The 15,171-nt window shown below is 39.3% G+C and overlaps 1 pseudogene; it reads right to left on the bottom strand.

The window, feature by feature from the left end:
• On the bottom strand, nucleotides 1-15,141 carry LOC140846343 (disintegrin and metalloproteinase domain-containing protein 1a-like; annotated as a pseudogene).
• Between the last annotated feature and the right edge of the window lie 30 nt (nucleotides 15,142-15,171).

Here is a 15,171-nt window from a genome sequence, read left to right as displayed (position 1 = left end):
TGTCATCTGTTATTCTTTTGAGTCATTGAAACTAAAGGTTCCACAGCAGGGGTTTGTGGATTTCTGCATAGGTCACAGGTCTCTGCTGTCCAATGCCTTTTGCACCATTTCCTGCTCTGTACCTTACCGCCCATTTCAAACCTCCAATCCTTTTCTTTTTCCCATTATTCACAGTATGTTTATTTGATCAATCCCAGAATACATGTAAACTGTTTTTAGAGTAGCCCATGTCTCTGTGAAAAGTGAATACATGACTAGAGAATATTTGTGTTCAGTTCTTTTTGTCTTTAGCCTGATAGTATGAGGTCAAAGTAACTATTTTTTATAAAATTATTTAGGTTAGTACTTTTCTTTCCAGACCTATTCCATATGGTTGTTATTAATTTTTAATACAGTTCGGTTCACATGTTACTGTTTATATTCATTTTGGTTTGTCCCACATTTTGGATGATAATGATTTGGGGAGTATGTGAAATGTTACCATGATCCTAAATGTCAATACTGTAACAAAATTACTCAGAGTACATCTCCTTGAGCCATTAACCTATTCCCACGTCCTCATTCTTTCCACGCACCAGTCTCAATCGTACTTAGTTTATGTTCTTATATTTCTTTCTGCACAAATTAGGAGACACAATATATTTTCTTCTATACTCTTCTTTCTTATGTAAATATAGCATAACATTTTATACTTTCCTTTTTTTAATTAAGGTATCATTGATGTACAATCTTATGAAGGTTTCACATGATGTACTTTCCTTTTTGTGTATTTTTTTTATTAAAGCATCATTGACATACAATCTTTTGATGGTTTCACATAAACAACTGTGGTTTCAACATTTACCCATATTATCAAGTCTTCACCACCTCTATTGTAGTCACTGTCTATCAGTGTAGTAATATGAGAGTCATTAATTGTCTTCTCTGTGCTGTACTTCTTTCCCCATGACCTACCTATATTGTGACTGTGAATTATAGTACCCCTTAATCCCCTTCTCCCTCCCAACCCCCTCCCCTTTGGTAACCACTAGGCCCTTCTCAGTGTCTGTGCTTCTGCTGCTATTTTGTTCCTTCAGTTTTACTTTGTTTTTATACTCCACAAATGAGTGAAGTCATTTGGTACTTGTCTTTCTCCTCCTAGCTTATTTCACTGAGCATAATACCCTCTAGCCCCATCCATGTTGTTGCAAATGGTAGGATTTGCTTTCTTCTTATGGCTGAATAATATTCCATTGTGTATATGTACCACATCTTCTTTATCCATTCATCTACTGATGGACACTTAGGTTGCTTCCATATCTTGGCTATTGTAAATAGTGCAGCAATAAACATAGGGGTGCATATGTCTTTTTGAACCAGGGACCTTGTTTTCTTCAGGTAAATTCCTAGGAGTGGAATTCCTGGGTCAAATGGTATTTCTATTTTTAGTTTTTTGATGAACCTCCATATTGCTTTCTACAACAGTTGAAACAGTTTACATTCCCACCAACAGTGTAGGAGGGTTCCCCTTTTTATGTACTTTCCTTTTTAAACTTAACAGTATAATCCTGTAAAACAGTCCATATCAATTCATAGAGATCTTCTTCATTCTCTTTTGTTTGTTATTCAGAGCTTCATAGTACTCCATTTTGTGGATGTACCATAATCTACTCAATCACTCTCCTATATATGGGCTTTTAGGCTGTTTATATTATTTTGAAATTACATACAATGTATCAACAAATAATCTTGCATGTATGTGTTTCTGTGAAGGCAAATTCCTAGAAATAGGAAGGTAAGGTCCAAAACTAACTATATATGTAGCTTTGTTTGATATTGCCAAATTCCCTTTCAGAAAGGTCTTGACAGTTTGAATCACTAGCACTATATCACAATGCCTATTTCCCTACATTCTAAGCAACAAAATATGTAACCATATATTTTAATTTTCACCAAACTGATAGATGAGAAGTGTCATCTTCATGTTAATTGGTATTTTTCTAATTTTAAGTGAATTTGAATATGTTTTAATGTGTGTAAGGGCCATTTTTATATCTTTTAATGATTGTTCATCTCTTCTCTCCTTTTTCTATCAAGCTTTTGGGTTTTTTCCTCCTCAATTCCACCCTCCATCCTTACTTTACTGAGGTATAATTCACACATAAAACTGTACTTACTTACTTGATCTGTACAACATGATGATTTTATAAATGTATACATTGTGAAATATTTATTTAGAATATAAATTTTCTAAAAGGCAAAGGAATTAGAATACTTAAAATAATTTTGTTTAAGAATAACAGGAGGGGTTGCTCTCCACCTAGAGACAGCCATTCTCTCTTTCTGCCATTAAAACCTTTGCGTGGGAATTTGAGCTGCCTTGGGACCCCTCACTCCCTGATCCTCCTCCACGAACCCACCTTCCATCTCCCCGGTCGCTCGATGTCCCACACAACACTGGCCTTCGGTATGTTACTCCTCCAGGACTATCAAGGCCTTCTCACGAAGAATAACGAAACCAGCTATGATGACTTTATGAATCATCTCAAGATGCCCACCCTTCCCCACTCTACAGCAATGGCCTCGCCAACCCCAGAATCTGCACTCCCTTCCAGCAGGAAGTAACTAGAGAATGAGATTCTATGCCCAGTTCCCCAGAGGCCCCTATTAAGAAAAGAAAAATATGGGAATGAAGGCAATTCTGGCACACTTAGACACCCCACCCCTCAAGATCCAATCACCAATGGCGAGATGATCATCCCACCCCTTAAGATCCAATCACCAATGCAGAACACACCCTACCCCTACTCCTTAAAAACATGCTTCTTCACCCATGAGCTGCTGCTCTCCACCTAGAGACAGCCATTCTCTCTTTCAGCCATTAAAATCTCTTGTGTGGAGAAAAAATAAATAAATAACAGGAGGATCCACCCTACTCAACTTCAAGACTGTGTGGTATTGGTCATGGGACAGATCAGTGGAACAGAAGAGAGAAACCACACATGTATGGCTATCTGATTTTTCACAATGCAGCAAAAGCAATTCCATGGAGGAAGGACAGACTTTTCAGCAAGCGGTACTAGAAAACTGTATAAACCAAAAAATGAACTTCAACCTAAACCTCACACTTTATACAGAAATCACCTCAAAATGGATCATAGATTGAAATTTAAAATATAAATTTTACAGACAGGATAAAATATTTGCAAACCATGTATCTGATAAAGGACTCATATCTAGAATAGATAAAGAACTCTGCCTTACTCAATCCACTTGGAAAATGGACAAAAGATGTGAAGAGACATTGCAATGAAGAGGATATATGGATGGCAAATAAGCACAGGAAAAGATGTTCAACATTAGTAGACATTAGTAGAAATACCAGTTAAGACCTCATGAGAGATCACTAGAACTATTAGAACAACTAAATTTAAAAAATTGAGATAATGCCAAATGTTGGCGAGGATGCAGAGGAACTGGATCATTCATTATATTGCTGATGGGAATGTAAAACTGTATAAAAGCTCTGGGAAATAGGCAGGTTCTTAAACTAAAAAAAAAGCACAAGACTCAGAAATTATACTTCTGGATATTTAGCCCAGATAAATAGAAAGTTAGGTCTATGAGAAAATCTGTAAAATATTTGTGGCAGCTTTGTTTCTAAAGCCGAAAACTGGGAACAATCAAAATACTTCTCAAGGTGAAAGGTCAAACTATGGTACATCCATATCAAATGCTAGCAATAAAAAGAATGAACAACTGATGTATAACAATAACTTAGCTCAACCCCAAGGGCAATAAGATGAGTGAAAAAAGCAATCTGAGAAGGTCATGTACAGTATGATTCCATTTATGCAACATTTTTGAAATGACAAATATAGTAGTGGTTGCCAGGAATTAGGGATGACAGGGTGGCCAAGTATTTGACTATAGAAGGGTAGCATGAGTGAGAACTTTGTGATGGTAAAATAGTTCTCTATCTTGATTGCAGTGGGGGTTACAGAAATCTACACATGTGATAACGTTGTGTAGAATTGCAAATGTAGTGATATCAATGTCCTGGTTTTGGTATTGTTCTATATTAAAAGCGGGAAGCTCAGTGAAGGATATATGTGACCTCTCTATATTTTCCTTGCAATTACCTGTGAATTATTTCAAAACAAGTTGTTTTTTTTAAAAAAACAGTATGACTACAAAACACATTAAGAAAAACACTATTACAAATACAAGGAACACTTGGTGAAACACAGTTTTAGAGGAAGTCTTATCATGTATGTCTTTCAGAATTTGACTTCAAGCAGATAAACGAGAGAATGGTATATACACCAAAATAATAGAAATATGCAGTTTGATCATTTATATACACACACACACGACTTTGTTTCCTACAGAAAATGTACACTCTTTTCCATGTCCACTGAACAATTGTAAAAATGATGAAAAATATTCATAAATTTCTCAGTAGAAAATTGGTTAGGAGGATATTAGCAAAGTGGCAGAATAGCAAGTCCTAGACCCTCATTCCCCTCAGAAACAAATTGATTCAGCAACAGTTCACAGACAAATTCTTTTTGTGAGAAATCCAGGTACTAACTGAAAGGCTCCGGTATCCAAAGTGAACATGAAACCAGATTCTCCAAAGCTAGTAGGGAGATTTGAGACACCTTCTTGCCAGAATCCCTACCCCTGGAAAAATGCTATACAATCAGAAAGAGATCTCCTAGCTCCCAACTTTTCCCAGAGAAGGGAAGGTTTGTGTACCAGCATCCCAATTTTTCTGTGGGAGCTCCCCAGAGGACTGGGAGTCTTGGAACTCTGATGGGACAGGCACAGTCTAGCCACATGGGGGAGAACAGAGATGGCAGTTTGGATTGGTGGGCAACATAGGTCTTTACCTTGCCCAGCACAGAGTAGATGAAATATCCCAGCTCAGCCTGCCCCTGAGGAGGGAAGGAGTTGATCCATATATCAAATGCCCCAACTTCTCCAGAACTGCCAAAAAATCTGAACTCTGTTTTGCCAGTCTTGGAGCCCTGGTGGGTCTGGTGCAGTATAGCCACCTGGAGGAGAACAAAGATGATGGTTTGAATGAGTAAATGCCATAGTTCCTCCCCGTGGCTCAACACAGAGCAAGCAGACAAAAAACATAGCTGTCTCATGCTCCTTGGGGATGAAAGAACTGGTAGAGGCCTCCAGAATCTCTGTCCAGACTGACTGGTTGGTCATCTCCTGTATGAGGCCAGTCCATGAAGACTGAAAGAGTTGTCTGCTTTGTCTAATATACAGACACCAATACAGAGAATCAAGAAATGAGGAATCAGGCAAAGATGTTCCAAATAAAAAAGCAAGTAAAATTCCAGAAAGCAACCCTAATGGAGGTTTATGATTTACCTGATAGAGAATTCAAAATAACTATCATAAGATGTTCACCTTATGGTCAAAAGAACAACTCATGAACAAAGTGAGAATTTCAAAATGGAAGATATAAAAAAGTGCCAGACAGAAACCATGGAGCTGAAGAATGCAGTAACTGAACTGAAAACTCACTAGAACATTCAATATCAGACTAGATTGAGCAGAAGGATCAGTGAACTCAAAGACAGATCACTGAAAATAGTTCAGAGGAGCAAAAAGAAAAAAAGAATAAAAATGAGTGAAGAAAGCTTAAGAGACTTATGAGATACCATCAAGCAGACCACTATACATATTACTGAAAGGCTCCTGAAGGAGAGAGTAAAAAAAAAGGACCAGAAAGTTTATTAAAAAAAACAAGGGTTAAAAACTTCCCAAATCTGGAGAAGGAAATGGTCATACATATTCATAACTGTGTAAATTCAAACAGGTGGGATTAAAGACGGCAGGGTAAGAGGTGAGACAGAGGCTTCCTCCCAAAACCACATATAATATGAAAATATAATTAATACAACTAATCTTAAAAGAGCAACAGGAAAGAGGGCTGCACCAGGCGCATAGACCTAGAGAAAAGAACAGGCCTCAAGGAACAGGGCACAAACACGGCTCCCCTGCAACCCCCGACATTGCTCCAGGGGCTGAGCAGCTCCAGAGAGTAGAGCTTCTGGGCACTAGAGAGCACCACACACTATGAAATGTCAAAGGAATCTTGTTCAAAGCAAAATTATGAATAGACCAGAGAAAGATTCAAATGAAGTTGACCTCATAAATCTTCCTAAAAGAGAGTTCAAAATAAAAGTCATTAACATGCTCATGGAGGTACAGAAAAATATTCAAGACCTCAGGAATGAATTCCAGTTGGAGATCCAATCATTACAGAACACAGTATCAGAAATGAAACATACAATGGAAGGTTTTAAAAGCAGATTAGATATGGTGGAGGGAGACAATAAATGAAATAGAAATTAGAGAAGAGGAATACAAAGAAGCTGAGGTACAGAGAGAAAAAATCTCTGAGAATGAAAGAATATTGATAGAACTGTGTGACAAATCCAAATAAAACAACATTTTCATTATAGGGGTACCAGAAGAAGAGAGAGAAAAAAGGGATAAAAAGTGTCTTTGAGGAGGTAATTGCTGAAAACTTGCCCAATCTGCAGAAGGAGATAGTCTCTCAGGCCATGGAGGTGCACAGATCTCCCAACACAAGGGACCCAAGGAGGACAACACCAAGACATATAGTAATTAAAATGGCAAAGATCAAGGATAAGGACAGACTATTAAAACCACCCAGAGAAATAAGATCACATACAAAGAAAAGCCCATCAGACTATTATCAGACTTCTCAGCAGAAACCTTACAGGCCAGAAGGGAGTGGCATGAATGTATTTAATGCAATAAAGCAGAAGGGCCTGGAACCAAGATTACTTTATACAGCAAGATTATCATTTAAATTTGAAGGAGGGATTAAACAATTTCCAGAAAAGCAAAAGCTGAGAGAATTTACCTCCCACAAACCATCTCTACAGTCTATTTTGGAGGGACTGCTATAGATGGAAGTGTTCCTAAGGTTTAATAGGTGTCACCAGAGGTAATAAACCCACAGTAAAGAAAGTAGAACAGCTAAATACGAAGCAAATGCAAAATTAAATCAACTACCCCCAAAGTCAATCAAGGGATAGACCAAGAGTACAAAATATGATACCAAATATATAAAATATGGAAAAAAAAGAACCTTTAGATTGTGTTTGTAATAGCATATTGAGTGAGTTAAGTTAGACTCTTAGATAGAAAGGAACTTAACCCTGAACTTTGGTAACCATGAATCTAAAGCCTGCAATAACTACATACCTATCTATAATCACTCTAAATGTAAATGGTCAGAATCAAAAGACATAGGGTCACTGACTAGATAAAAAAACAAGACCTATGTATATGCTGCCTACAAGAGACTAACTTTAAACCCTAAGACATACACAGACTATAAGTGAAGGGATGGAAAAAGATATTTCACCCAACTAATAGGGAGAAAAAAGCAGGAGTTGCAGTACTTGTATCAGACAAAATAGACTTCAAAACAAAGAAAGTCACAAGAGACAAAGAAGGATAATACATAATGATAAAGGGGTCAACCCAACAAGAAGATATAACCATTATAAATATCTATGCACCCAAAACAAGATCACCTACATATGTGAATCCAATACTGACAGAATTAAAAGGGGAAATAGAATGCAATGCATTCATTCTAGGAGACTCCAACACTCCACTCACTCCAAAGGACAAATCAACCAGACAGAAAATAAGTAAGGAGGCAGAGGCACTGAAAAACACATTAGAACAGATGGACCTAACAGACATCTATGGAACTTGACACCCAAAAGCAGCAGAATACACATTCTTCTCAAGTGCAAATGGAACATCTTCAAGAATAGATCATATACTAGGCCACAAAAAAGAGTCTCAGTAAATTCAAGAAGATTGAAATTGTATCAACCAAGTACTCAGACCACAAAGGTATGAGACTAGAAATAAATTACACAAAGAAAATGAAAAATACCACAAACACATTGAGGCTTCACAACATGTTCCTAAATAACCAATGGATCAATGACCAAATAAAAACAGAGATCAAGCAATATATGGATACAAATGACAACAATAATTCAACACTGCAACATCTGTGGGACGCAGAAAAGGCCATGCTAAAAGGAAAGTATATTGCAATACAGGCCTACCTCAGGAAAGAAAAACAATCTCATATGAACAGTCTAAACTCACAATTAACGAAACTAGAAAAAGAAGGATAAATGAGGCCCAAAGTCAGTAGAAGGAGGGACATAATAAAGATTAGAGCAGAAATAAATTAAATCGAGAAGAATAAAAGAGTAGAAAGAATCAATGAAACCAAGAGAAAAAAAGAGAATCTATACACAAACAGAATCAGAAATGAGAAAGGAAATATCACTTTGGAGACCACAGAAATACAAAGAATTATTAGAGAATACTATGAACAATTATATGCTAACAAACTGGATAACCTAGAAGAAATGGACAACTTTCTAGAAAAATTCAACGTTCCAAGGCTGACCCAGAAAGACACAGAAAATCTGAACAGACCAATTACCAGCAACGAAATTGAGCTGGTAATCAAAAAACTACCTAAGAAAAAAACTCCTGGACCAGATGGCTTCACCACTGAATTTTATCAAACATTTAGTGAACACCTAATACCCATCCTCCTTAAAAGTTTTCCAAGAAGTAGAAGAGGGAATACTCCCAAACTCATTCTATGAGGCCAACATCACCCTAATACCAAAACCAGGCAAAGACACCACCTAAAAAGAAAATTAAAGACCAATATCCCTGATAGATGCAAAGATACTCAATAAAATATTAGCAAACCGAATTCAAAAATACATCAAAAAGATCATCCATCATGATCAAGTAGGATTTATTCCAGGGATGCAAGGATGGTACAACATTTGAAAATCCATCAACATCATCCACCACATCAACAAAAAGAAGGACAAAACCACATGATCATCTCCATAGGTGCTGAAAAAGCATTTGACAAAATTCAACATCTATTCATGATAAAAACTCTCAACAAAATGGGTATAGAGGGCAAGTACCTCAACAAAATGAAGGCCATATATGACAAACCCACAGCCAACATTATACTTAACGGTGAGAAGCTGAAAGCTTTTCCTTTAGGATCGGGAACAAGACAAGGATGCCCACCCTCCCCACTTCTATTCAACATAGTACTGGAGGTCCTAGCCATGGCAATCAGACAACACAAAGAAATAAAAGGCATCCAGATTGGCAAGGAAGAAGTTAAACTGTCCCTGTTTGCAGATGACATGATATTGTACATAAAAAACCCTAAAGAATCCACTCCAAAACTACTAGATCTAATATGTGAATTCAGCAAAGTTACAGAATACAAAATTAATACACAGAAATCTGTGGCATTCCTATACACTAACAATGAACTAGCAGAGAGAGGAATCAGAAAAACAATTCCATTCACAATTCCATCAAAAAAAATAAAATACCTAGGAATAAACCTAACCAAGGAAGTGAAAGACCTATACTCTGAAAACTACAAGACACTCATGAGAGAAATTAAAGAAGATACCAATAAATGGAAACACATCCCGTGCTCATGGATAGGAATAATTAATATTGTTAAAATGGCCATCCTGCCTAAAGCAATCTATAGATTCAATACAATTCCTATCAAACTACCAATAGCATTCTTCAACGAACTAGAGAAAATCGTCCTGAAACTCATATGGAACCACAAAAGACCTTGAATAGCCAAAGCAATTCTGAGAAGGAGGAATAAAGCTGGGGGGATTTCTTTCTGGGTCAGCCTTGGAACGTTGAATTTTTCTACTTCAAGCTCTACTACAAAGCCACAGTAATCAAGACAGTTTGGAACTGGCAAAAGAATAAGAACAGACCCATAGACCAATGGAAAAGACTAGAGAGCCCTGATATAAACCCAAGCATTTATGGTCATTAATATACGATAAAGGAGCCATGAATATACAATGGGGAAATGACAGCCTCTTCAACAGCTGGTGTTGGCAAAACTGGACAGCTACATGCAAGAGAATGAAACTGGATTATTGTTTAACCCCATAAACAAAAGTAAACTCAAAATGGATTAAAGACTTGAATGTAAGTCATGAAACCATAAAACTCTTAGAAGACAACATAGGCAAACATCTCCTGAATATAAGCATGAGCAACTTCTTCCTGAGCGCATCTCCTCAAACAAGGGAAACAAAAGCAAAAATGAACTCATGGGACTACACCAAACTAAAAAGTTTCTGTACAGCAAAGGACACCACCTACAGAACAAAAAGGCATCCTACAGTATGGGAAAATATATTTGTAAATGACCTATCCAACAAGGGGTTAAAATCCAAAATATATAAAGAACTTACACACCTCAACACCCAAAATCAAATAACCCAATCAACAAATGGGGATATAAAGAGACAGTTCTTAAAAGAAGAAATTCAGATGGCCAACAGACACATGAAAAGATGCTCCACATCACTAATCATCAGGGAAATGCAAATTAAAACCACAATGAGGTATCACCTCATACCAGCAAGGATGGCCAGCATCAAAAAGACTAAGAACAACAAATGCTGGCGAGGATGCAGATAAAGGGGAACCCTCCTACACTCCTGGTGGGAATGTAAGCTAGTTCAACCATTGTGGAAAGCAATATGGAGGTTCCTCAAGAAAATAAAAATAGAAATACCATTTGACCCAGGAATCCCACTCCTTGGAATTTACCCAAAGAATACAACTTCTCAGATTCAAAAAGACATATGCACCCCTATATTTATCACAGCACTTTTTACAATAGCCAAGATATGGAAGCAACTTAAGTGTCCATCAGTAGATGAATGGATAAAGAAGATGTGGTACAAATACACAATGGAATACTATTCAGCCATAAGAAAGAAACAAATCCTACCATTTGCAACAACATGGATGGACCTCAAGGACCTTATGCTCAGTGAAATAAGCCAGGCAGAGAAAAACAAATGCCAAATGATTTCCCTCATTTGTGGAGTATAACACTGAAGCAAAACTGAAGGAACAAAATGGCAGCAGACTCAGAGACCCCAAGAATGAACTAGTGGTTACCAAAGGGGAGGGGTGTGGGAGGGAGGGAGAAGGGGATTGAGGGGTATTATGTTTAGTACACCTGGTGTAGGGGATCCTGGGGAAAACAGTGTAGCACAGAGAAGGCACATAGTGGATCTGTGGCATCTTGCTGCACTGATGGACAATGAGTGCATAGGGGTATGGGTGAGGACTTGATAATAATATGGGTAAATGTAGTAGCTACATTGTTTTTTCATGTGAAACCTTCATAAAAGTGTAGATCAATCACACCTTAATAAAAAATTTAAAAACTGTCCTTATATAATAGATAGTTGTTACTTGAAATGAAAATCCAAGTGATAGTAATAAATACAGGCACATAGGATATATCAAACAACTTAGATGAAAGATTGCATGGCCTGAAAAAGTTTCTGTTGACTGGGAAAATTGGCCCTAGACAAAGTCATTGATTTCAATAGATGCATGAAAAAGAGTTCAAATGAAATGTGAAAAAGTAGTAAAATATTTAAATAGTAAATAAAACCTTAATTACTAAAGTGACAATAAAACTAGAAGAATACCTCCTCCCATGTTAGTATACTTTTATAGGCTGTATAATGCTAATCATAACCACTGGAGCTATCAATTTTCACTTGACCTTTGCTTCACTGAGACTCTCATTCCCACTCAGTACTTGAGGTGTTTAGTATGTTTGACTTCTTCCTCCCACTAGTTATGATTCTTCTTCGTCCTCTTCATTCGCTTCTTCCTCTTCATCAGCTTCTCGCTCTTCTGATGGAGCTTCCTCTTCCTCCTCTGGGGGAGCCTCCGGTGAGGAAGTAACTGGTGGAGGAACCTCTGCAGGCTTCATTGGGTGCTGGTCTGCAGCTGTTTCTAGACCCTTTTCTGGAGGAGCTTCTGCTTTTGAACCCTTACAAATGATGGTGATGCAAATAATTATAATTAGCAGTATTATGGCAAAAAGTATAAAGGATAATATCATCATCAAGTCTGCGAAAAGTTCTTCACGTTTTTTGGACTCAGTTTGTCCAGGTCCACCTCCCTGTATGGTTGGAATGCCAGGGGGACCACTGTCCACACTTACCCCCATGTCCTGGAACTTTGCAGTCAGGGGGTGCATAGCCAGCTTCACAATGGCAGTGGTTTAAACTGTTGCAGACTCCTCCTCCCATGACACATTTGCAATGGTTCACAGTCATAGTTGGGCACAGAATGATCCATGCGGGAGAAATTCACACACACTTTGGGGCACAGAGTACCGGTGTGCACATCTCCATCATCAGGGGTATCAGTAGTGTAGTGTTGTAGGCATCCATGCTCCAGCACCAGGTGATCCTCACAGGCTTTCTGAATCACTGTATATAAGGTATCTGTTGAATATTTGTACATATAATTTTCTCACAAAATATATTCTCATCTGAACATGGAGCATATAATACATTATGTGAGCTGGGATGCCCGCAGTTTCCAAACCAGTTCCCTTTGCTGTTCATGGAAGTATAAGAGTCTTCTGGGGCAGACCTTGCTGGGCACCTGAAAACCTGTGCACAAGATTATCAGGGCTCCTGCAGTGACCGTCAACACAGTAGTGGGTTTTTTGGCACAATGTACTGTCCTGTTTGTAGCTGTGTGCAGGGCATGCATCAGATGTACCATCACAATATTCTGGAAGGTTACATTCTCCTACTCCAGCATGGCAGTTGTGTCCCTTTGGTTCATACTGGCATGACAGATTACAGCATGGTCCAGGATTACACTCTGCATTTGCCTTCAGCCTACATGTGTTGTCACAGCATGGATGATTGTCACAGGCAGAACCACAGTCACACTGCTCTTGGTCCTCCACTACACCATCTCCACAGTGAGAATGCCTACGTGAGCAGCCCTTGTGCTGAGGCTTGTTAAACAGGCAGGCCCCTTTCTGCTCCCGGAGGAACTGGTAGAAGTAGTCAGAGCTGCTGTTGCTGAAGCCACTTTCTCTGATGATGTTTTCATGCATGAGACAAAAGCCTTTATCTTTACAAAGGCAGACTGAGTGGTCGTGCTAAATACCCAAGTTGTGCCCAAGCTCGTGGACCATGAGCACTGCAAACAGGAGGACATCTCCATGATGGAAGGATTCAACAGCTGCTGCAAAGCCACTTGAACAAGCGCCATTGAGAAATGCCCATCCCATATCCTCTTCAGGATGATGATGTCCACGGATCATGTGGGCAACATCATGCTCCACACGATGTAGGAGCTTCTCTTGTCTCCAGCTGTTGAAATTCCTGAGTGTATCTTGCAAGGCCACGGGGACCTCTATGAGGTCCTCCTCAGTCCAAATCTCCATTCCAACCAGCACCACCTCTGTATTTATTCCCCTAGTGAAGCTGTTGGCCAGAGCAATGATGTCCATTTCCCTCTGGACTGTCTCACTGACGTTACCGCCCCACATTTGGAACCACTGGCTGTTGACCATGACAAACATCTCCACGTACTTGGTGTGTGACCACAAGTAGGACAGCACCTGGACACCGCGTGGCTTCCTGCTCCCTTGTTGCTAGCTGGCAGACACCCCTTGGCTGTCTCTAGAAGTGACACTACAGGAGACTCAAGCCTGATGTGCCGTGGTGTACGTGTTCAAACCGTTTTGGAGTGCCTGTGGGCTCAATGCCATAGGATTTTCCCTCCTTAATCAGGATGCTCCTGAGGCCTGAAAAGGTGTTGACAGAAACAAAGCAACCCTGGGACCCCTTTGATGTAGCCTTCATAGTGACAGTCGTGTGAGATGAAAGCCATTTCTTGCCCTAAGATGCCATTGTGGTAGCTGAAAACTGGAAAGTTACTCACAAAATAGTCTCTCTTCACCTTCAGGTGCAACAGCTGCTTCTGGCCCTGCATAAGTAGCATATAGGACACTTTCTCCCCTGGGTCTTCCCCCTCCTCCACTGTCAGGCTCTTGGGAGTGATTGTTTCAAAGGAAGAGTAATATACTGATCCCAGGTCACAGTAAAAGCTTGGCAGGAAAACCAGTACCAACACCAGCATGATCCCCAACCTGACACACAAAGGTCCTGGCACTAGCGCCAGCCTCAAGCCCTTCTGGGGAGCCCACATCGGAAGCAGTCTGCCCACCTCACACACAACCATGTGGCTTTTCTGTAGAGGAGACAAGAAGGAGGCAGAGTCTCTCACAGACACTGCCACTGACATGGCCCTCATGAATCAGTTGAAGATGCAGGGCCTGCATCCATCAGCAGCTGCTCCCCCTGGCATGCAGACCCTCAGAGGCTCAGGTCTATTTGCCCCCAGATCTATGCTGGTTCTTTTGGGTGGCTGTGGCCCACCTCTTGAGTGTTACAGACTTTGGGGCTGTTTCTATTCTTGCTTCTCTCTTTGTTGGCCTTCAGTGGTTTTCCTATCACATGACTTCTTTCCAACAGCAAGTTTTAATGTTCCTTGATTAAGATCACTTTATTCTCACAGAGAGGTATACCAAGTAGAAGGCCTGTAATGGTCATTCAGTAGAGTAACTCAGGTAAATTATCCTTATCCTCAGCCCAGGCCGCACTACTCTTGATATCCATTAACCTGGTGTTCTTTGAAACCCAACATTCTGGCAGGAGGTTGGGCGGGTGAGGGAGGGGACAGCGATTCTTTGGGGATCTCTGACCAGGCCCAGATATCTTTATCATATCTTTAGGATTCAGGGTACTGTTTCTCAGTCCAACCCTCCTCTGTCAGGGTCTGTTTTTTCACTTTAATTCAAGACAAATTGTATGTGGGTACACAATTCTCACTCATTAGCCTTTGTTCATAATTGATGACTTTAGGCATTTTATATCTGCATAGAAACACAACTTTTCTCTACTAAGAACTTTTCCTAATGCACAGACATATTAAGTGAAAAATGAGCTCAGTTTCGCCATGGAGGCATGTAAGTGACTAGGATCAACATTCAGTTCCTTCCAACTGCCCCAACATAAAAACAAACTTTGGCTAGGTATGGAGTTACTATTTCATGAAGAAAACACAAATGGACTCTGTAACAACACTTAAAAGATTTCTTCACTTTTGTAACTAAAATTGAACTGTAATGTCTGTGGATGTCCTTGGATTTGGTTTTGATATCAATTT

The sequence above is a fragment of the Manis javanica genome, chromosome 15 (genome assembly GCF_040802235.1).
Source record: "Manis javanica isolate MJ-LG chromosome 15, MJ_LKY, whole genome shotgun sequence".
Lineage (NCBI taxonomy): Eukaryota > Metazoa > Chordata > Mammalia > Pholidota > Manidae > Manis > Manis javanica.
The sequence above is the reverse complement of the archived record's forward strand: the minus strand, read 5'-3'. Positions and strand labels throughout refer to the sequence as shown.